Genomic DNA, 26,234 nt, shown 5'->3' on the forward strand with positions numbered 1-26,234 from the left:
ATTATTGGATAACAAGGAAACCAAATGGATAGTCAAACTAGGTGGTTTGTTTCCACCAGGTCTTAATGATAAACTGCAATGAATTATATAGTGTTATCAATCACTATTATATTATATTAATAACTGTATCATGTCAGAAATATTTTTTGGTTATTTGCATGTAGGTCATTACATTTTTTAGTATCTACATGCCATTCCACATTATTGTATCATGGATGGCCGTAACTAAATAACATTATTTGTCTAAATCAATTGAAAGTTCTAACTTTTGCATTTATTTGCTGTCAATTTATAATAATATTTTTTTGTATTTTTTTGTGGTTATATTGTTGGTATACAGGAAGTGATGTCAGGTCACTCAGTTAGTATTTCCTATAAATATGACTTATCATGAGTTTTCAAATAAGCTACTGAAGAAAGCTAGTTGCTTAAACCGGTTTGGTTCATAATAAAAGTTTTTTTTGCTACTCATGCTCAGGGTGCTGGATTATTTCTTTTTTCAACCCTGAGTACAGGCATAATTTAATGGTGTAAGCCATTAATGTAACCACTGTATAAATTAGTTTGCATAAAAACAATTGCATGCTTAATTAAACAATAATAGTGTGCCCCATTTAAATAACCAGCAGTGCAGCATAACTAATCACATTCTCTCCATCTAGACTGCAGATTTTAAGTGTTTATGTATCTGGATAACATTATCAGCTCTTTGCCTTAAAATGTGGGCTATCCACTACTCCAAGAGTGTTCACAAAGTGTCTAACTCTAATTAAAGCACAATGCAGGCTACAGGGTATCTACATGTTTCCATATTTAGATGACTTGTTTATTTTTACAGACTGTTTTTCAAAGTGCCAGGAATGAGAGATCTCCTATGCAGGCTGAGATTCCAAGAGAAAAGTCAAAAGTCTTTTATAACTACTTCACACAGGATTGTGTTCTGGGCTATCTGCTACACACCTCAGTACAAAGAGCTTTTTTACAACAACAAAAAAAAAAGTTGATCTATATTTGAATCAATTCCAGGGGTTTTCTACTCAGATTTTGATCATTATAAGGGAATACTCAGTATTAGGATTCTCATGGCATATTTGATTATCATGATGCATCTGACAGTACTCAACATGAGAAAGATAAAATCGTAACTGAAGTTTCTTTGGCCCAGAGCCAACACCCATTATTTTTCAGATTCCACTTCTTGCATTTGTAAGAAGAGAAATCACTTAGTGGAGACATCCACAATCTGGAAATCTAGGTCTCCCCTTCTCACCTCATGTTCCAAAGCAGTCAGTCACCACAGATGCCTCAAACCTTGCCAGGAGGGCAGTGTGTGTGTGTGTGTGTGTGTGTGTGTGTGTGTGGGGGGGGGGGCAAAGTACAAAGTATTTGTGACAAAAAAATGCAGATACAAGCACATAGTTATACAAAAAATGCTTACCCTTATTAAGGCATTCAGCACTCTAAATCATCTTTTGTCCCCCAGGACCACTACTATTTGTTACAGACAATATCACAGGGATATGGTGCATAAACAAGCAAGGGAAAACCAGGTCTTACCCCTATGCAGACTAGTCACTTTAGTATGGGATATATAGCTTTACAGAACCATCTCAATCTATAGGCTTCCTACATTCCATCAGAGCACACAAGCTAAGTATGAAAAAGGCATGTCCTCATGAATAGAATTAAGATCAGGGGTCTTCTAAGAGTTGATCCATCTGTGGTAGTTTCTGAAGTAGAAATTTTTGCCTCCTCACTGGAGAAACAGTTGACAAAATTCTGCTCCAGGACTCCATGCAAGAAGGTATTCTTTTCCTTGGGCAGGAATGTTGCTGTATGCTTTTCTACTCTTATGACTGATATCCAGGGTAATTCTGAAGACTCAGAAGGAATCTCCCAATATCACTGTACTGATTTCCTTCTGGTCCAATCAACAGTGGCTCCTTCTATTGGAATTGGTCAAGGACAATTATCACACGCTTCCACACACAATGGATTTACTCACACAAGAACAGGGGTGTTTGATACATTTGACCCTAAACAATTTCAACGGACTGCCTGGGTGATGGGAACTTAATACATTTTAGGCACATATTTACTGAGGACATGCAACATGTACTAAGAAAGGCAAGACAGTCTGCAACACCAAAATTATATATTAGCAAATGGAATTATTTTTTTCTGTTTGGTGCCAACAACATAGCAAGCACACATTCAGCGCTTGTGTTACTCTGGGTTCACAGTGTTTGTGTGAGCTACTTTCCTTTGGTATGTCTTACTCCTCTGTCAAAGTTTGTGTCAGCCGTTTCAACATCTCTGCCAAAAAATTCCCATCTTTAAAGGCATTCCCTTGTCAAAATGTTTTTGAAAGGGGTTTTACATAAGAAACTGCCACAAATTGAGTGGTTCTTCCTTGGGATCTTACTTTTCTGTTAGACATGCTACTACTTGCTCCATTTGTACCAGCTAATCTGGCTGATTTGAGGTACTTAACATGGAAAACAATTTTACAGATTGCTCTGACCTGTGCAAGAAGGGTGATTTGCAGGCTCTTATGGTTAGTCAACCCAATATAATTTTCCGAAGGAACAGGGTTTCTTTGACAACTGATCCATCTTTTATGCATAAAGTGGTGTCTAAGTTTACTTTAAGCTAAATTATCCATCTTCCTGTGTTCATTCCTAAATCACAAAATAAAACAAAAAGGAGAAAGCATACTTCAAACCTTGGATGTGTACATACGACTCAGTTGCTATCTTGAGTGAACAAAATCTTTCAGAACTTTTGATCAGTTGTTTATTTCTTGTGAAGATAAGAAGAATGGATAACCTGTGTCAAAGCAGACTATTTACAAAACATTGTCTCAGGCTATTACCTGTTATTCCTGGCATAACAAAACTATTCCAGGCAAGGTTACACACATTTTACCAGGGTTTTTGGCTTTATCAGTGGTGTATTGGAAAGGATTGTACTCCAGAAGTATTCTAGAAACAGAAACTCAGTCCTCTGTTTATACTTTTACAATACATTACAAGCTATACTTCCTGTCCAGGTCTAGGTCAGGCTTTGCTAGTACCATTTCCAGAGCATTCTGGGCCCTTCTCCTTCTACCTCCAGTTCTTCATACCTATGATCGACCGCTATAGCTTAGGCTACTGCAGCAGAGATCAATGCGCTATTAACAGGCTTTACAACAAGAGGAAGAAATTGAGTAAGAGGGAGCGAGCCCTAAATTGGAAACACTCCTTCCTCAACTTAAATAAGACTTCTTGTGAAGTCCTCCAAAGCAAACTATTAGTCCAAATTAGTTTCTGCAACTGAGGACAACCATAAGGCATTCTTTAGTTACATCCGTAACCTGAAAGGAAAGGCACAGATTTGTGCCAAACTGGTAGTTAATGATACCACATATACTGAGCCTGTGGGCAGAGCTAACCTGCTGGCTGACAGATTCTGTGAAAGCACCACTCCCCTGTCCCTCAAACATGTACCCCATGACATTGCTACCACCTGTCCCTACCTTGTATCTCTAAAGAACAGGTAGTGGGAATTGGGTACTAATGGTGGAAACAAGGGTAAACTTGACTAGGTTTGTAAGGGCCCTAGGGCCATTAGCCTAGTTACTTCATATGATCCTATGATCCTAAGAACAGAGTACAGTTTTATAAGTAAACTTACCATAACAATAGATGTTTGAATGATCACTGCTACAGTAGCTGCTGTTTCCATTAACCCCTATTGCTTTTTGTGTAGCTTTTATGCCAGGGTGTGGACATTTATATTTTGTTGTTCCTAGCAGTGCCCTGTCAGTGCCCAGACTCCTTCTCTTACTTGGCATGAAAGCTCTGAAGGACTTTGTGTCCAAACCTATCCTTTTAGTCAGCTCAGCTTGAGCTAACTACTGGATTGTGTATATGGAAAGTGCCTCGAAGCTTTGACAAATTATTTGCTGTTATATTGTATAAAGGCTATAACACACAAAGCCAAATCTACTGCAGGAGTGATTATTCCAACAATCAGTGTTATGGTAAGTTTATTTACACACCTGCACTTTTTAGATTATCCCCGGGATTCATGAACCTTGCGCCAGGCGCACGCATAGCGTAGGCGTTACAACGCCAAATATGGCCGCCGAGCAATTCAGGTATGATCCAATCCCACGTGCACTACCGGCGTGCACCGGATCTGCGCCGCCCCCGGCATAGGTATGCTAAACACCCCATGTGCAGTGTTGCACCATGCAAATGAAGGCATATAGCGATCCACAAAGTGGCGCAGGCATAGCATAACACCACGGCAATGTAAACCAAAAAAAACGGTTTACATTTTCCCAAACATTACATAGGAGTAACGGAAGGCTGTCAGCGTCAGGTATCACACTGTTGCCATATGCCAATGGTGAAATACACAGAGAATGTCAAAAGAAAACATGCACAACATGTAAATAATAACATAAATGGTATGTCCACAGAAACTCACAGCAGAACCCCAGGACATGTTTGCGGAAGGTGCAAAACAATGAAATAATATGACAATGTTATAAAACAGCGGCGTAATACACATCGGCTTCACAGCCACAACACACCCTGGTATGCATGGAAAGCCACAACCACGGTGCAAGGGTGACCAAGGACTCGCGGCAGTGTTCGGCGTGGTAACTATGAATTAGTAGTCAATGCCATGCAAATGAGGCAGATAATACTGAATCGCAAAACCCCCGCCAGCGTAAGGCTGTACCAAATGGCGCAGCGGTAATACACCGAGGAGTGGCCCAGAGGGAATACATGTCACCTGCAGAGGGGTGTGCCACTGTAGGAGGAAGCACATTGGAGCCCAGCAAACCTGGGCTGTACATTGCACATCACAGCTGCAGGACCGGCGTGTGGGGAAATAGTTGAGCTGAGAGCACACAATGCGCGCAGAGGTGCATGTGCACGAGGATGACTACGTTCCCTTAACCCAGTCATGTGACACTCGCCCCGCAAATAACATCGGAAACAGGAAGGTGATGTTGAGAATATGAGGAAATGTGGAAGCAGTGTAATTGGAGTAGTAATGAGCAATCAACACTAATCAACCCACGAAGGCCAATCGGCGGCAGCTGACAACTCTGCATGCAGAAACCTGCAAAACGGGATAGGGGAGGCATATGAATGCAAAGAAAGTAGGGAAGGTAGCAGATTGCAAAGAGTGAAGACCTGACACAGCAGAGCCAAGCAGACAGGCAGCACAACGGCTGCGGCACACAAAACGCACAATATGCCATGTCCCAGAAACTACACATGACAGGGCTCTGCAGGATGCATGCCAGGAAATAGTAGGTGCAACGTGCAGAAATAGTAAGGGAAGGTCGAAAGGTAATCCATTGCAGGCAAGAGTAATGCAACACCAAAGGCAACAGCGTTGCAGTGCCAACGGTAAAACACGGAAGATAATCCCCAGATACGGCAGCACAGACGCACCCTATGACATCACCAGGTGTACAGCACAACAGTATAAAGTGTGAATGCACACAACACACAGCCGTGTATTCCCAAACACCGCACCATAGGTGTAAACACACGGGGAACTTTTAAAATGTACATGTTGGGTGCTGCCGTGGCCGTGATCCATCAGCATGTGTTAGAGACAGACGGTGTTGTGGAGGAGGGTGCCGACAACTACCGTAGGCCTCAGAGGAGAAGGAGAGTGTTCAGACCAAGGGTAACCTACCAGGGGCTACAAGACCTGGAGATAGTAGAGTGTTACAGGGTGGATAGGGACACGTTACAGCAAATAGTGGAGCTGTGCCGGCCACACCTGAGAACAAGAAACAACAGAGGGGAGCCCATCCCAATGGACACAAAGGTATGTCTAAGCTTGCGAATACTGGCCACAGGTACCTTTCAAAGGCCAACTGGGGATATAATGGGCATCTCACAGGCATCAGCATCCAGGGTACTACACCAGTTTCTGGATGCCATGTTACCACATGCCAATGAGCATATATAATTCCCCAGATCTCAGGAGGAGTTGGCTAGCAATATGCGCCGTTTCCACCGTGTGGCACAATACCCAGAGGTACTGGGTGCGATAGACTGTAAGCACATACAAATCAAGTCACCACCTGGGGAGCAGGGTAGACACTACATAAACCGCAAGGGATTCCCCTCCATCAATTGCCAGGTCGTGTGCAATGCGCAGGGCATTATCATGGATGTGTGTGCTGGCAGCCTGGGAAGCTTCCACAACTCCCATATCTGGCATGCCTCACAGCTGTACCAGGTATTCGCCAGGGGGGACATCGCACAAGGCCACCTTTTGGGGGATGCTGGCTATGCACTGGAGCCGTGGATGATGACCCCCATCAGAAATGCACACACACACACATGCAAGAACGCCATAATGAGGCACACGCACAAACCAGAATAATCATAGAGCGTGTGTTTGGGATGCTGAAATCATGGTTCCGGTGCTTGGATACATCCGGTGGAGCCCTGCAGTGCTCTCCAGGCAAATGTGCCCACATATTCATAGTATGTGCCATGCTACATAATATGATCCTGCGGAAGCAGCTGCTGCAGGGACATAATGGTGAAGGGCCACAAAGCCCACCACAACTGCCAAGGCCAGTCCAGGCACAGAGGTTTCAGGACCATGAACACACTGTGCCAGCCCCAGTTGGCAGACGGAGGCGTACCCAATATGCCTATGCCCTGGCAAAGAGGGAACGTATAGCACATACTCTGACAGCGTAGGCCCCAAGGACTGACACCCCCCTACCTGCACATACAGTGAAATGGACGGCACACAAACATGACCACCCGTAAAGTGTACCGTATGGGTGGCCCCATGTGTGACTCCAACATAGGCAGCCCCCAAACACTGTACACCCAACAGCCAGTGGAGCATGGAACGCCAACACCTGAACTGTATGCAGGTCCTACAGCAGACGGCGTTGCTGTATGCTGCCACTCTCGCCGCAAGGTGTATACATATAAACATGTACATATATGCATATACATAGATGTAGATAGATATAAGTACATATATAGAAATATATGTACACATATACATATAAGTACTACAGGTAAGACAGGGAATCAGAGGGATGTAAGGTGACAGAGATGTAACACGCGATATCTGTACAAAGTATACATAGTGAAACGACAACCTGAGCATCTGGGAGGTTTAACAGAAGAGGATACCGCCAACCATGGAAAGGGCAACATACCGAAATGCATAACCGCGAGTCGGAATGATCACCAGGCCACAGTACAGTAACAGTACATGCGCGGGTAATACTATGATGATATGAGGGGGGAGGTAGACACCGCCGCCGGTGACGCGGCCCACGCAGGTACTGTGTGCAACCGTCCCCGTGAGTGCCGTAGTATGTGTGCGGTGAGGGTGCCGTGTGTCGCCAGCGAGTGTAATGTGTGTGTCTCCGTAATATGTGTATGTTGGTGCCATGTTAGAGGCAGACTGGAATAATATGTGTAGACATACGGTACATTAGCCATAGGCATATGGACACCAGTAGTCCCAAAGTAGTAGTGAGAGCCCCACCCTGGCTAGGCGTGTGGCGACATATAACGATACAAAGTGACAATGTCCCAGATTATAGCACAGGAATATACCCCACAGGAAATGAAAAGGACGTATGTACTAATCATGACCGTATGTATGACACCGATATGCTAATCGCAAAACGATACATCGGCAAAGTCACACAGCAATAGGTATGTACCGCGGAAATACGTATGTGCTACCTCAGTACTGACCGTGGCCACGTATCAGCCCGTAAACACCACTGTGTGTTCTACAAGTGTCAAACAAGCAATCCCCACCTGAATAGGTGGCAACCACTGGCAAACAGGCCATCCCAAGAACAGGACCACAATGACTGTAAATATCTGGGACAGAATGACAAGGGATAGTCGTCACGTACAAACAACCGCTGATATACCACAGATGTGATGGAGGAATACATGCATGAAGCACACACGCAGGCGAGACCAACACCACATGACAACAACACAACCTACACTCCCAGACCAACAGACAATTAACTGTCAACTCCCCAGGCAGGGATGGAGCACACAGACAACCATACCGTGTATGTAGAGATGCAAGGCCCGCAACCCGTATCCGTCACCTACAACCTCCGATATCCCCCATCGTACATATTAAAGGGATACAAGCCGTAATAGCAGCACAAACATACAGGCAGTCAATGACATCTGCATGACCGCAACATCTCGCGTGGGAAACACAATCAGAAGTGGATGCATACTTGCATGCGTTGTTTAAAGGAATACAACAGCCATGTTACACATCCGAATGCAAAACACCATCAACAGACGTCGTCAGGACAGGGACACCCACATGTCGAACCAAATACTATACCCAACACACACAATCCACGGCTAACACCACTGCGAAATGTACCTGTCACCACACATAGCGGCTGCAGTTACACATAACATAACACAATACAGACCATCTCCATGAAGGTAGGGCTAATAGCCAACGCCCAGGTGAGGAATCCAACCATACCCCAGTTACGACGCGTAATGTCCGAATGGAGTAGATGCACAGGTGATATGCGCACAATTACACACTGAGGAACAGCAATTGATGGGATGAACCCACATGTTGCAGGTATCGACGGATATAAGGATGACTTCCAGGATATTCAAACCGTATGCTCATACTGAACCAGCAATGTACAACCGGAAGAGTAATAAATAGGAATACCGATACACGGAATGAAACACGGAACGAAACACCGACAAGGTATGTAGAACACACGATATGTACAGGTGTGTAATGCATGATGTGTATGACGAAGCTGTACTGTATGGGAATGGTGTTTGTAAGTAATGACACTTGTCCATAATGCAGAGAGTGTTGAAAGGTGGTTATGTAGTGCTATCCTGCTGAGCATACCAACGACTGTGGACACCATGTGCACAGCAGTGGGACATCATGTACACAGCTGAGACACCACAAGGGCTGCCACAGGGGGGCATTAGAGAGAACAATGCCAGACCACACGCCGATGCTGGCAGTGGATATCCAACAAGGAAGTGCCATAGCAGGATAGGACATGTATGTATACCGTCACAGCACACATGTGTATGGGCATATACCGATGTCATACGTAATGTGCCCGATGTGCACGATGCCTTGCAGTAGGGGATACTATGTCAACTATGTGTAATGTAAAGCTGTCATGGTGGATATGACAGACATTATACACAGTATCACAGGCATATCATGCATAATGGAGGTATTGCCTATTGGTATGTACAATAACAGGATACATATGGCCTGTAGGTATGGGACAGAGTAGTAGCATCATAGCCATCCGAAATGGAAGGAACACCAAGTAACCATGCCCAAACGATCTGTAGCAGGTGCATCGTGGGCAACAATGAAGTCTGGCAGGTCCATGTGTAAACACATGTGCAGTGTACACACTAGTGTTACCTCCCCATGGTAGTGTCCTGTGAACAGCAGAGGTGGGTGTCAACTGCATGTCTACACAGTACTGCTGCTGTGGTGGTACCATGACTACGTGTCACTCAAACAGCAAGGGAGCTATCACATGAACAGTGCCACTGTGTGTCCCTGTGGGATGTGCACAGGACCTATGTTCCACAGCATGGTGTGTGTTGTGTCTGCAGAAGTAACACAGAAGCCCAACCCATGCAGTGTGGCATGTGTGCACATATCCATGAGCAGTCCGTTCACACTGCCCACCACAATTGTCATGTATGAGGAGTATATGCATCAGTAATGCGGAGGACATGGTCCGTGTCAGAGCAGAAGACACCCATGTGTATGTGGTACGCAGATGTGTACAGATGTGTTTTCCGTCTGTCATCCGCAAATGTAAACCGTCCGAGCCTGGTACACATTGTGGCATGACAATGCTGTGCCATGTAAAGTCGTAGCCGTTGTGGAAGGTACACCATAAATGTGGTATTTTACCCTTGACCGTGTGTAGATGTGTGTATGCCACAGGTACAATGGCTACCTATGTACCAGCATCACACACAGTACAGATAGGTGTGGCCCTGCAGAAGTATATCCATGCCACAGTGGAATACGGTAACCACAGGACCGTGTGGGGCATATGTGTGTGCAGCAACCATGTACAATGTGATATGTATGTACGGGGCCAGTATCCATGTGATAGTCAGTGGGTGAATGTTGTTATGCAACGGTGATGTGCATGCACCATGTGTCATGCATCCTGATGCCATGACACCCACATGATGTATCTGCCACACTGACACCCATATGGTTGTTATCGGTATGAGCTGGTGGAGCTATAATGGTGCCAGGTATGTAGGTGTGGGATATCTAGGCATGGACAGTACTCTGTGACAGCATGTTGTGTATGTAAGCAAATAGTGAACATGAGGGGCCCCATGACTGAAGACTGTGTAATGCCATATGTACCTGACATGTAGTAGGTACTATGATATGCTTGCACCACTGTGTGTCCTGTCCAGGAGTCATATAGCCTAACATCCTGAGACACAGGGTATGATGTGCAGGTGGATGTGTATGTTGCCAATACCAGAACGTGGAATGGTGCTGAAGGGCAATGTGAGGACAACGTCTGATATGTTGGCCTCTGTACCACCCCAACCACCCATGCAATGGTACGACAGGTGGCCAGCATGTGTATGTGGCATGCTGTGGCACACACAAGTCCAACAAGGATGCCAGGAAAGGCATGGAGGCCATCAATGTGTGCATGAAGCACGTTCGTGAGGATGTGCCCCAGTGCCATTCAGAACGGTCCAGTCATGGGTGTATGAATGCAGTCCCACACGTGCAATGCAGTGCCACCCATGGGTAGTGCGAGAGATGCAGCTGTGCGGTGGTCAAGGTACACAATGTCCGACAACAGGCTAGCAGTGAATATAGTGGGCTGGTGCAGAGACACGTACCAAATAGGTTGGTGGGACATAACAGCTAGGGACATCGGAAGGTGACATCGGGCCAGTGTCCCAGGACATAACGTGTGCATGTCAGTACCATGTATGTGTCCACAGGGACACTACGATGACCATATTAGTATTGCGACCCTGTAGTGAGTGAGAGTGTGTATTGTTGGTAAGTACACCATCGCCTGGCACGTTGCCAACATTATCTCGGTCTGCAATGCCTGGGTGACTATTGTATGTGACATTGAATGTGGATGTAGCCAAACAACACAGACATACCACCACACTGCCTGAGGCCCCACACTGCAATGTGCGGCAGTCATGTGTAGGTAGCTAGCCTTGGAGCATATGATGGACCTCGAGGACCCACCATGGCTGACAAGTGATGCACCCCACACATGTGAATATACACCACCGTGCAACAGCCTGCACATGTGCCCATACATCAGATGTGCATGGAACATGACCACCACCGTGGCATCTGTGAAAATGTCAGTACTGCCATGTCTCTGTGTGGAATAGCATGGTCCCTACCATTGTGTACATGCTACGGAAGTGCACTGTGGTATGTGTCAGCATATGTATGTACACTGTCCATCTGCCAGGGTGTTATGCCATTAACAACTGCTGTCAGCAGACGTCAGTAGTACTGGCTGTAGTACACATGTTCTGTGTATGCTGCGATGGGTGTGTGTCCAGGGTGTGGCTAGCAGGGCCGTGAAGCATATGTGTTCATCCACCAAAGGGGGGATAACTCCAGGTGCAATACACCAGACACATGGAGGTATTGTGCATGCTGAGGGTAGTGTAGGCATGGTATGTGTTGTGTAATGTCAGCCAGCTGGGTGGAGTGCATGCCTCAAGCATGTGTAGGTACATGGGTGTCCATTCTAGGGAAGTGTGGGTTGCTGTCAGCACATGGCAGTATCAGCTGTCTGAGGCCCAATGTACAGTATAACAACACAGACAGCATGTAACCTGTGGTGTACAATGTCAACTCTGTTGCGTGTTACAATGTGTCTAGCAGTCACAAACATGGATATCTGCACATTGAGCACCTATGATGCATTGTGTTCGGCAACTATCCAGGATGTGTGCAAAACACTGTGTGATGTGGGATCCCCTCACCTGTGTGTGTTGCAGTCCAGGTATGTGCCTGGGAGGTACGATCCGTGTACAATCTGTACTCGCAGGTGTGCTGTGCAGAGCATGGAGGCAGGTCCCAGTCACTGCAGATAAATGTGAGTGGTGCACTAGTGTGTGTGCCTTGCTTGTGTGCAGCACAGTGGAAGATGCAAGCATTGTCCCACATGACCCCATGCCGTGCCTGCCTGTTACAGCCCTGCTGGAGACAGTTATGTGACACCGCCACAGAGGCAGTATAGCATGTGAAGATGTACATGTGTGCTCCACACCCCAGGCAGATGGCCGCAGGTCATGTGTGCCACAGCAGTGTGGTCGACCAGGACTGTCATAGCGGTCAGATACCACATGCCTGTATAAGTACAGTATGAGCATAGGCAACAGTTGCAGTGACACAGTAGGTCAATGTACAGTGTCCCTGTGTCCAGACCACTGCCTACTGTACACTTGGCGAGACACACACCCAGAGGGTGAATACACCGGTGAGCTATCACATGTGCCAGTACACGTAGCCTGTGTAATGCCATCACAGGGCGGTCACAATAACACTTTGTATGATAGATATGTTGTACCAGGTGATGTGTCATGTGTGCATATGTTGAGCTGCACAGCTGTTCACACGTCCGCAACATATCAGTGCATGATGCCTAGTGTAACATGATGTGTGGAACTGCACTGTGATCCACAACAGGGTCATCCAAGACAGGTGTGTTGTGAATAGTGTAACCCATGGTTCCGCGGGATATACACCGGTGCTGTTGGCTGCCATGCTGGGGGCCACCAGTGGTGCCTACAGTGGTCATACAGACATACTGCACACATTGTTCTGGCAGGAATGTCCATTGTTGTAGATGATGTGTTACTACGTGAAGGTAGGTGTGTGTTGTGAATGTTACCCATCCAGATGTGCCCATCAGGTGCAGTCATGGTTGTCGACAGCATCACACCCATCCACAGCTGTCAGCACCCTGTCCCCAGAATGGGTGTCAGCCGCCCTCGTACTGTGTGACTTATGTGCAGATGGCAGAACACCTACTACTGGCTGGCTAACAGTGTCATCTAGGAAGGCTATGTGATGGCTGGAATACGCTGTTATAATGTATAATGATGGTATCCCAATGAAGTACATGGAATAACATATAGTAAGCCATGGCTGGCATGTAAACCATGTACAACAATGACTGTGCGACAGACACAAACAATGCGGGGCCATGTTGAACATGCATCCATGAGAACACCAAATGAGGTATGTTGCACGTATTGATGTACAACTGTCAGCTATGGGCACAGCATGGATGCAGACGCACATCCCCCACAGGCAGTACCACTCCATGTAGGTAGGGGGGCATTGCACGAGTACATGTGACAGTTGCTGTACCGCCACATGTACTGCATATCCGTCATACAGGGGTAGCAGTGGTACGTGACTGTTGGACATGCCTGTACATATGACCATGTCCCATAGGATATGTGTTACGTGTGTACAACACCTGTTGTACCGTCATCAAGCTGTGAAGTGTATGGCTGCCAGTGTACCTGTGTGACACGTTGTGCAATGGGTGCAAAGGTACGCAGTAGTGCATTGCATGCGCACATGTCCCACACAGGTGCATAGCCTGAACATACAATACAAAGAGGGTGTTGGATCATAGCAACCCACAAGAGGAGATGGGTACGGGTGGCAACCCACTACCTCCTGTCCGGGTAAGGTGTGCATGTCCATGACACATTAGCACCTGAGATGTTAGCAGTACAGCTGTACAGGGCGGCATGCATATTCGATCACTAATACCCCTGTGTTCCACCACTGGCCTGTTGACAGACAGACACCAACACAATGTGCAGCATTGACATGTGCACAGCACATCACCGCTGGCTACAGTAGAACAGGTTTACCGTGTAGACATGTGCACAGAACATCTGCGCCAGCCACAGTCAAACACGGTATGTGTTGAACCCCACCATCATTGTAGCCCATGCCACAGACAGATGTACATGCATCTGTGTATGTACGGCTGGGAATGTCCCTGGGCTAGCAGTATAGCTGTGTCAGTGTTGCGAACAACATACTGAATGGGCTGGGTGTGTGAGGTGTGCGTCATACGTGTATGGTCTGATGGATGATACCATCAGTGCCCCCGCTATGTGAACATCCCTGTCCCCATAAATGGATACCTATGCTGTGCCCAACACCACGGTCCCTGTGGGAGGGATGGTGCTGTGTGGTGCACCTGCTGACATTGCAGTGGCAGCAGGCACTGGATGTAGACATATGTGGTACCCATGTCAGGCCAGGGTACCATCCATGTGCACGGGATATCATTGTGTGGGCACATACAGCACTGTGTTGAACAATATCACAGCACATAGCACCTGTCAGGGGTAATGTGTATGCATGGATGTGCGATACCAGCATGCACCATACACACCCCCACCAAGCAGCATGCTGCCTACCTTGCAGAAGGGCATTGTCCACACCATGATGATAGACATGTGTAATGTCCATATACACATAGCAATGACATATGGAATGGACAGCCACCCTCCCAATACCAGTACCCCCCAGGTTGGGCACATCACTGTGCCTTGTATGTGACATACCCTGCCATACCATGCAGCCCTGTCCAGCAAGGCTGCACGTGCCATCACAGTCATACATGGTGCGATGGCCAAATGGCACTTGCACTATCAACCATCCAGAGCAGTAATGTGGCACTGATGCACCTTGTGGTGTCACAGGTGCTGTGTGTTGGTGTGTACAACGTGCGCGTGCACATGCTATGTATGACCATCCCTGCTAATGTCATATGATTACACAATGTCCCATGTGTATCGCATGTGCAATACAGGTGAGCCGTGGCAGGTTGTCCAACACCTGTACAGTGCTGTGTAGATGTACATGGCAGAACACATGCATGTACATGTGTCCACGTGTTATATGTGCAGTGCCACCACTGACGTCCATAATGGCTGCGTCTGTGATGCCTAGCGACATATACACAGCATCCAGGTGAACAGTAGAACTGTGTGCACATTGGGACACGTGCCAACTGATATGAACACAGGTGCAGGCAGGTACACATGTCCACAGCAGGTTACCATCAACATGGTGTGTGTACAGTGTGATGAGTTGACACACAGATATGATATGATACCCGCTGCTTAACGGTGTGACAGCAACACATCAGCTGTGTCAGTGCCATGATGCATCACAGAGATTACTGTGCAGATGTTGTACATGTCATAGCAATGTATGTCCAGCGGTATGCCAGTACATCAGTGTAAATGTGACCTGTCACCATCATTATGTCTTACAGATAATGCCTCGTTCACGGCTGCCAGCCTTCAGCCACCAGGAGGATGACGTAATCATACCGTTGCTCCATGACAACTATGACCTGCTATTCAGCCATGTTCCACAGCAAGCACAGCAGCGGGATGACCTGTGGCAGGATATGCGCAGGAAGGTGAACGACATGGGTGGCAACAACCGCACCTACCAGCAGATATGCCGACACTGCACGGAACTAATACGGCACGCAAAACAGCATGCCGCCGCAATCGCCAGAGAACAAGGTGGAACAGGTGGTGGGCCACCAACCCAGCCCCCAATCACACACACGGAGGAGTTCCTGGCCAGTCTGGGGACACCCAGGGAACATCATGCAGAAACTCTAGCTGCCATCGTGGAGGTGGGTGTCTCCCAACCAACGAGCCTGGAGCTGCCTGGTAAGTCAGTCTTGCATATGTGTATGATAACTGCCGTAGGTGTGGGTGTCACAGTACACCACGTAATGTGCCAACACATGCCAGGTATACGGCCACACAAGCCGCATACTACAGTATGCTACATTGTGTTTGCAGACGTGTGCATAACACATGCTACCACACAGGTACATGATGTGACATGCACAGTGCTTACTGTGGCTGCAGTCATGGATAATGTTTATACTGTTGTGTCGCCCCTATACAAGTACCTCTGGCATGTCGCACAGCCATGGGTCCATCGCAGGTGAGACTGTTGTTAGTAACAGGCATGTTACAGTGTATAGATATTCGCCATGTGGCCAGGTATGACATGCACACCTGGGTTCTGCTCCAGTCACAGTATACAGGTTGCACCACCAGACACACACCCCACCCATGTACAGTAGATACAACCGTTAGTATACACCGGCATGAAACTACAGTACCTGTCAGTGTGATATGTGCAGTCAGCTATGCATACAATGGTGGAGGTGTTCTACAATGGATGCATATGTAGTATGCATTGGAATGCCATTTGTGGTACGCACACAGTACCACATAGTGAGCTGTGATCTGGCCAGCACACAGGTGTTACTAATGTGACATATGCCCCTGCATTGTGTGCACACGTTGTGACACGGCACATGACATGTCCCACGCACGTGGTGTTCTGTCTGCAATATTGTCACACCATGACATGACCTATGCCCGACATAGCAAACATCCACACTGTTGTCTGCATAGCCCTCTGGATTGTGACACCTCCGACTTGTATGGGTGTATGTCACATGGGCCACCACAGGGATGGGTACACGATGCCCATCACACACAATTGTCCATGACCCAGTCAAACATGGCCATGGGTGATAGCTACAGGCATGTTGCCACACAGTACATCTGGAGTGGATAGACACCATTGCACATTGTCCACACATAGTGCGATCATAGCTGTAGTGGACCATCTGTACATTTGATGTGGTACACCAAACAACTGGAATGCCTGTCTGCAGCCACCGGAGGTGCCACCAATGTCTACCATATACGTGCTGTGGAACAGCATGACTGTGTTGCAGACATGGCAATGCAATGCGTCCATGTTATGCATCGCACAGAAACATACCTGTGTCCTGCTGCCATGCAGTGGCACAGTGCCTGTACTCCCCACTGTATAGCTATGTACACAGCTCACACCAACCACACCTGCACAGACATCTTTGTTACACATGCATTCTATCTGTAGCCTGTACACATAACACTGCACTGTGACGCCCAGTATGATGCGGTGCATGTGGTGGGACACCATTGTCACATGTCCACATGTTATCGCACATGTTGGCGGAGTACATGTCAAAGTGACGCCAGCCATGTGTACTGTTAACCTGCCTGTGGCCACATGGTGTATCATGGTGATGCATGCAAACTACCATGAATGTGTGTACTGCATGCCTACTGAAATGGCACCTGCTTTATGTAGTGTGCACCCCAGGGCAGTATGCATACTACCACTATTAATGTCTGGCCTGCATTCACTGAGCTGTGGTGTGGGAATGCTGCATGCCATCTGCAATATCACATGCATGATGTGTCTGCGTGTGTGTGTGTCTGCGTGTGTGTGTCTGCGTGTGTGTGTCTGCGTGTGTGTGTGTGTGTCTGTGTGTGTGTCTGTGTGCGTGTGTGTGTTTGTGTGTGTGTGTCTGTGTGTGTGCGTGTGTGTGTCTGCGTGTGTGACTGCATGTGTGTAATGTATCTTACATTATGTCTTTGTATTCACAGGTGTTGTAGGTGCGTTCCCCTCCTGCGGTCCATCTGATGCTAGTGTCCCCACAGATACTAGCGGTGATGACCATATGCATGAGGCACAGGCAGGGTTGTCAGGGGCAGAAGCTGTGCCATTGGTTACCATCCCACCTATGTCCCCTTCATCTCCGCACACGGTTCTGATGCCCACACATACCACATCACCGTTGCCCATAGAGGAAGGACAGTCAGCGTCTGTTGGCATTGAGCAGGAATGTGTGGTGGCTACAGAAGGTGCGCGTACACACCATGTTGCCAGTGTAATGAGTGGTGATGTGCCAAACAGGCATGTGGCTGGTGCCATAGGAGGACCTCTGGCAGACATGCACCTGCTGTACAGGGTGCAGCAGCTGGTATCACCAGACACATGTTCCAGACTGTAATGGCGGCACAGGCACATGCTGAATGGCAGAACCAAGAAGGGCAGAGGCTGCAGAGGGCCACAATCCATTCCCTAAATGACAACATCCAGTCATTGGCGAATGCTCAACAGCAGATTGCTAATGTACTGGATAGGCGATTAGGTGAGATGGTTGGAATCCTCGACCGAGGCATGTTAATCCGCGAGCGTGAGCTGTCTGTGCTGGAACACCTGGTAGGGGTGAGGTGTAGGACACGTGGCCGTAGGCCAGCAACACCACCTAGTGTAGGTCGGCGCGTGCCACCTCTCATGCCCACTCACACAGTGCTGGTAGCAGCAGCAGTGCAGCTGGTGCTACACCAACCACACCAGGACACAGCAGGCCACGTGGACGTGGCCCTGGCCGGTCCCAGCGTGGACACGGTTCCAGCGGACATGTGTCATCGGAGAGTGGCCACTCCATACCTACACCCGGTACTGCCCGTGCGACCCCAGGCAGGCACGGGTCACTTGGCCACAGACGGACACAATGAGCCATACAACCTGCACTGTACAGTCTGGGGCTGCCACGTATACCCCGTGTAGGCATCACAGATGGCTGAACTGTGTACACACATACCCACACATGGCAGACACAACTGTAGGGCTCCACCACATCCACATGCATTCTGCACAGTCATGCCCAGTAAATGCACCGGCCCTTACACACACATGATGTCATCCATTGGTACAGCCTATGCCCCTGGCACACATATCACCCTGTGCATATGATGAAGCCTCTGCCGCATCACTGTCATCCACACCATCGGTGCACAGTTATGCAAATATATTCTGATGCACAGGGTGGACAAGATAGTGAGAGGTGTATGTGATACCTGTGTATGCATAGTGTGTGATGTGTATGTTGCAGTGGTTGTGTATGACAAGTGACAGGTGCGTATGTGACGTGGGTTGTGTACTGTCATCATGCAGCAGACATACCATGTAGTGCAGGTGCAGCATGCATTGAGCTGTGTACACAGTATGTGTGACGGTTACATGTGTAGCACCATGTTGGTTCTGTTAACCTGTATGCCTCATATGGTGTACTCGCATGTGCCTACTGGGAGCACTGTTATCAGTCCCCCACGTGTAGCTGTGGGTTACCCACAGGCACATCTGGCAATATCAGCATACCACAGGTATCCGCAACCTGCCTGGACACCTACATAGGTACATAGGTGCATAGGTACATACCAGGCTATGTGCCCTACGGCATGTGTAAGCCTAGCCAGAGTGTGTGTGGCTTTCACCACCCTTTAGGATGAGGATACTATATCCATTGGTCTGCTGTCCCTCTGTCCAGTAGTGACACAGAGATGATGCCTGGGGCATACCTACGATCTCCCATCCACACGTCAGGATTACTCTTGGACAGAGTCAGTGAGGGGCTCTGCTTCACAAGGGCTGGGAATCTGTTCCATGGTGTAGGGAGTCTCTGGGTGATGAACCTGTCCCTCCAGCACATCCTATCTATGTCCGTGTTGAGGTTTCTGTCTGTTGCTCTCATGCCAGTGATTGTTTGGATCCTAGGAGTTGGAACATGTCCATGACACCCAGGTCGGACATGGCCGTGTATGTCAGGCACAGATCACCTCGGAGCAGACGGTATGAGAAGGTATACAGCTGGAGTCCCCTCAGTCGGGCAGCGTGTGACATATGTTTCAGCACCTTTATCCCTGTGTTGTGGAACGTTTGGGGTCCTTCCGAGTGCTGCAGGTGTCGGGTTAGGTACATTCCGAATGTGGCGTTGTACCCAATCATTGGTCTGATGCGTGAAGAGTACAGGGGTACAATGACCTCCCCTGATGTGGATGTGAATCCCTTCATGACCAGGTGGGCACAGTGGAATGTCTTCCCAACCACATTGGCAATGTGAGTGTCAAGAGAGGTTACCAACAGGTTTGGTACCCAGGTCCCTGATCACGTCCACCATGTTTAATGGATTACCACCTATGTGGTAATTCGGGGTGAACATGTCTTTCCCAAAGGGTAGGTCTATACCTTCCCTGGCATGTAGCTTCAGGCCATGGCTCTGGCACCAGTTATCCATTTCTATGATGCCTCAGGTGGATGTCCGTGTCTGATGGGGTGTTGAGTATGGTGGCCGGTTTGCAGTCATCTGCATACCTTGTCTGCCACAATCCCCCTATGTTTGCATGCACATCGGAAAGTTGAATGCCGAACTGGAGGGGGCCCAGGACTGAGCCCTGTGGGCCACCACTCGGGACCGGCTTGGAGTCTGACATGGCACCAGGAACACTAACCCTGTGGGTTCTGACCTTCATCCGGTTGGCAACTCATCGTGTGACATATGGCTCTACATCTACGCTGGTGAGCCTTTCTATGATGCCCGTGTGGAGTGTGGTTCGGACGCTGTCGCCAGGTCATGGTAGTCTGTGCAAACCGATGTACCCCCATCAATGGCCTTAGTGACTCCTCCAAACAGGTCAACCAGGTTCAGGAGGCAGGATCTGCCCTTGACTAAGCCAATGTGGGTATGTTCCAGTATTTGTCGTTCCCCAATGTCTTCATTTATGGGCTCCATTATGGACCCCTCCATAGCTTTGCAGACAAGGCTTGTCAAGCTTATAGGGCAGGGATGTACAGAGTCTGTAGGAGCACCACCTTGGTGGAGTGGGACCACAGTTGCCGTATGCCATCAATCGGGTACATAGCCTGTAGTAAGGCTAAGATTAAACAGCAGCCTTATGTGCGGGTTGAGGCCCTCATTGAGGTTGTGTAGCACACAGCCGGGGACACCATCTGGTCCCATTGATGCTGTGTTCACTGCTTTACAGATATCAGCTCTCACCTGGGCATTCGAGATGTTTGGGAGGCTAGACTCTGGTGGGATAGGTACGTCCCCTCTTGGGGGGGGGAGGGTAGATGTATGCACGGAACCTGTCTGCCAGTTTGTTGGCAATGTCTGTGGGTTCAGTGATCATTGTACCATTCTGGACTAATTCCGAGCATAACTGTGGGCTTCCACCCATGTTCCTACCATAGCTAAGGAAGGCCTTATGGTTGTCTTATGTGTCCTTTGCAAGTCCAGTCCCACAGGTGGCCTTGGATGATTGTATGAGTGATCGTTTGTTACCACCAGTATTAATCAGTGATGCCTTCCCTGGTAGTGATATTGCTCTGTCATGTAGTAGCTTTCACCTCTTGTTGTACGGTTTGTTAATGGCTGGGGTCCACCAGACCATGTGCCTGCCTTTGGTGGACAAGGTCCTGATGTTATCAGGGATCACTTGATCCAGACATTCCTGGGGGTGCTCATAGAAGGCATTTGTAAGGGTTTCAGCAGCGTGGCCTGTGTTTACCACTGGCATGGAGGCCTTGTAGGGTACCACACCAGTCGTATGATGTGTGGGGTTCGCTGTGGAGAGGTCTTCACTGTGGTCTCCCTTGCCGGTGTTGGGTGCAGGATGCGGATCTCCAGTGAGATCACTATATGGTCTGACCTCACCGTTGAGGGATGTACATCCTGTGTGGAGCATGTCGTCCCCATGTGTGATGATCAGCACTAGTGTAGTTCCTCCCCTTGTGGGTATGGTGCATGGTTGTTCCACAGCATTCGGGTGTATGAACACCTGGAACTTTTGGTGTAGGGTGTTATGTCCTGGGTAATGTTCCCGGTCTATGTATGGGTGGTTGATGTCACCCAATATGATGGTGTTGTGAGAGCATTCATAATCCCCAGTGTCTTCAGGAAGGCTGTGTGGGTATCCTGGGTTTGGGAGGGTGGTCTGTAGCATGCAACAAACTGTAGGGCAGTCCTACCCATGGTTAATTGCACCTGGATGGTCCACGCTGCTACGTGCATTTCTGCCAACCTGGAGGTGTGGGTATCCTTCATGGAAATGGAGACTCCCCCTCCTTCTGTGTTCGGTCCGGGTTATGGTCCTGAACGCATGATATGAGATATGACCTGATAGTGCTGGGGTGCTCTCAGGAGCCCTGAACAATGTTTCAGTCACAGCACTGACATCGATGTCCTCCAGGACAGGAGGGTATTTGAGGGCGTGCAGCTTGGGCGTAGACTACTGGCACTGAGCAGTATTACCCTTTCTTTTTTCCAGGTTTGTAGTCTAGGGTGGTAGGTTTATCATTTCAGCCTTGCCTGCAGTGGGCACTGTGGGGGTGGCAGGAGCCTTTGCCAAACTCTTGAAGACCAGGGGCGACAGGTGCGAGCCATCCCTTGCGAAGGGGCGTGGCGTGCAAGCATGTCATCCCAGGCAAGAGGAAATTGGATCCCCTCAGACTGACACCGGTAACCAGGCAAATTATCAAGGGTGATCATTCGGAGCCAGTATTGTGGCATCATACTTGATGAGGGTGGGATACTGCCCAGGGTCAGGGACATGCTGGCCTGGGCTACACAATCTGAGAGCCCCTCTGTCTCCTTTCATGTATCCCAGGGTGGTATGTCTCCGGTCGTTGACACCAGCATGGACAATGACCGCGTCATACTTGTACATGCTGTGGAGTGACCTGAGTGCGTGTGTTATATGGCGGATTCCAGTGCCCGACAGGCAGCCTACTGTGATCATTCCCTTGTTCAGTCTGGTGGGTGGGACGTCGGTGTGTCTGACTATGGCGTCACCTATTACAAGTGTGTCTGGCATTGTGTGTGGCCTTTAGAGCTGTGACTGTTTAGCACACTGACGTTGACAACTATGTGTTGCATGTCCTATGTCTTGCAGAGGCAGTTGCTTGGGTGTCTGCTTCGGAGGCCTCATTAGGTTCGTTACATGTTTTAACAGTGCCTCCGGGTATGTCTTAGTGTGTTCATGTGTTTGTTTAGCATTTGTGATAGTTCCATGTGACACTGGGTTTGTGGTGTGCATGGTGTCCTTCCCCTCCCGTTTGGTCTTGCCGGTCATGGTTTGAGAGAGCTCAGCCCCCTGTCTGGCTATATAGTTGCATCTCTCACATGTATTATGTTTAGTGGGGGAGGTGCGGCTTGTCCGTGTCCATGAGGCACCTGTAACATTGCCTCAGGACGCCCACATTCACCATCTGAACAGGAGAGGTCACTAGCAATTGACCCTTCGACATGCCAGAGAATGTGAATGCATTTGCTGTGTAACTGGGTCAGAAGGCACCTATAGGGAAGTGGGTACTCAAGGGGATTCTAGGCTAGTGTAGTACTCCATCTAGTATACATGTACCTTACCTATGTAGGAATACTATGGGAGCAGGTGCTGAGCTTTTGTGATAGAGAACAGACAGTTGAGATTGCAAGTAGAGAAGTTCTACATATAAACCTGCGGAGCACGGAGCCAGATATAGTGTAACATTGTTTACACGGTACATGATGCACATGTCCACACATATACTGCACCTGATGCCTGTGGTCGGTGCCACAGGCTATGGTGGACAGAGACATCACATACAAGGCATGACACAGTACAGGTATGGTGACATTCTGCAGGTGTCGTACACAGCGTGCTGGCAACTGACCGCAGGTGTCACCTGTCAGCTGTGGTGCACGCTGTGCAGCAGTTGGATGCTGTACCAGTACAGGAATATGTCCGCAATCTTGGGGTGTACACCACTATGGCACACACCCCATTGCGTGCAGATGGAGACACCTGCCTGTGTGGTCAGCACCCTCACAATACAATGCACCCACACGCCATGTCACAGGGGGCAGTCTTGCACAGGTGGCCAGTATGGCTCACAAGTATGGCATTGACAGGGTTGTACAATGCAGCACCAGTACGGGATGGTCACCCTGTGTGGTTAGTGTCCAGTCACAACACTATATCTGCATACACCCTCACAACAGGCAGCAGACATACACACATGCTGACACACTGACATGGTGGTGACCACACATGTCTACACGGAGGGACAACGTGGTGCATGTACTGCACCATCCACATCCATGCACCCCACACTGAGGTATGTACAGATCTCTACCATGGTGTACAGTGATGTGTGGCACGTGGCACATAGTCCCCCCGATCTGTGGCATACATGGGCACACAATCCTGCACACATGTCAGTGCTAGGAATGCCACACCCACTATATGGGATATGTGCAGGCGTGCAGCGGTATGTAGTGCATCATGCGTACCACCACTGTATCCGCACTTGGGAGGTGGTAGGGGTTACAGTGGCCATGTGACATATGGTCGATGACACCTGACCGATGGGTATGCATTATGGCAGCGCTGTCATGTAACGGCGACATAGCAGACTGTATGCACATGGCAGGGTAGGATGGTGTGTGACACACCTGTGGCCACTACCTGCACACATGCATGTGGACAGGTGTTTAAACACATGGTGTACACACATACCGCCATGCGTGCTGTTACTATGCCACCATATGACAGCCCCCATGATGGGCATGCATGTGGTAGGGGGTTGCAACTGTGTTATGGACATCGGACACCACTCATGCATGGCTGCACCGTGCACAGTACATGTGTCACATATATCCCCTGTTGCCATGTGTGTATGCATTGCTACGTTGTGACATGTGTGTCGACATACATGGAACATGGACTGTGGTATGGTATCACAGCTGTCACAGGCAAACTGTACAAGGGTATGTGTCCCAGTCAACACCGCTACACCCTGTAGGGGGTGCATACCACAGACATGTGTCCACCTTCCATTTGTGTGTGTATTACCACATACGCCAGTGTTATGCATGTGGTACATCACAGGCTTCGTATGTGTCCTGTGTGCAGTCCATGCACACAGCCAGGCAATCACATATATGACATATTCGGACTTTGTTTCACTGTGGTACAGCTGCAGTCATGTGTCATATCTGTGTCAGTCCCGTGGTATGTGTGGAGCACGCCTGTCCATGTATACCGATATGGGTGGACTACATCACACCTGTGGGATCATTGATAGTACATGTGCACTCTGCATGATGGGCGTACACCGCCATATAGACCTGTGGACATATGTCACATGCTGTTGCTGGACCGTGAGGCATACTGCTGCACTGATGACATGGTGCTGGCATGGCAGCTACAGTGTTCACTGCAGTGTGTACATATTCAGCCTGCACCCGTGACGCCTGTGATGTCATCTGTGTGTGTACGTGTAACTGCATGTGTGTCCACCCTGTGCGTGTGTACGGGTTTACCTGGCCGTGACATGCAGAGTGTGCACTCCGTCTGCATGCCGGACGGCGCGTAGCACATACTAAGTGTGTGAGCATGCCCGGGTTGCTGTTGTGTGGGTGGACACACACGACGGTCCACACTCTGCCCTTCCATGATTCCACCCCATGTGTATGCATGTCTGCACTCTGCAGATTCTAAGTGTGTGAGCATGCCCAGTAAGCAGCTGTGTCGATGGACACACAGTACAGTGCACACCGCCTGCTGCTGATACCCCATGTGCATGTATGTTTCCCCTTCGCAACCGCCACGTCTGTGAGCATGCCCGGGTTGCTGTTGTGTGGGTGGACACACACAACGGTCCACAATCTGCCCTTACATGATTCCACCCCATGTGTATGCATGTCTGCACTCTGCAGATTCTAAGTGTGTGAGCATGCCCAGTAAGCAGTTGTGTAGATGGACACACAGTACAGTGCACACCACGCCCATCTGCGTTGATACCCCATGTGCATGTATGTTTCCCCTTCGCGACCACTAGGTGTGAGGGCATGCCCAGTACGCCATTCGGGGGTACACAGTGCAGTCGGCACCGATGTCTGCTACTAGGCGTATAGCCATGGCCAATGACATCCTGCATAGCCATGGTGACCGTCCAGGTGAGCCATATGTGGTTGGTATGCCACAATGGCTGCCTACAGCATGCACGTCGGTTGCCCTCTCATAGGGTATACTGTCGGTGGTGCATCCCATATCCATGTCATGATGTTGTGCTCCGTAGTTAGTTGGTATTCCCGAGTGCAGCACCACCATGTTAGTGTACGCCCACCTTGGGATGGTAACATGCTGTGTGACTGCGCACTCTGTCTTCATTCCCTATCGGCTGCCTTGCCTCTGCAGATGATATCACCCACCTAGGGGTATGCCTCCTGACAGTGCTGTGCTCAGTAATCTCGGTAGCGCATTCTGTAAATGCATCATGCTGTAGTGTGTTCATGTAGGTAGACATAGGTTCAACTCCCGGCCCTCCCCGTGTGTGTGTGTGTGTGTGTGTGTGTGTGTTTCCAGCTGCCCTTGGTGAGAGTAGTTCCTTTAGTCACTTTG

The sequence above is a fragment of the Protopterus annectens genome, chromosome 5.part0 (genome assembly GCF_019279795.1).
Source record: "Protopterus annectens isolate FY-2018-M chromosome 5.part0, PAN1.0, whole genome shotgun sequence".
NCBI lineage: Eukaryota > Metazoa > Chordata > Ceratodontiformes > Protopteridae > Protopterus > Protopterus annectens.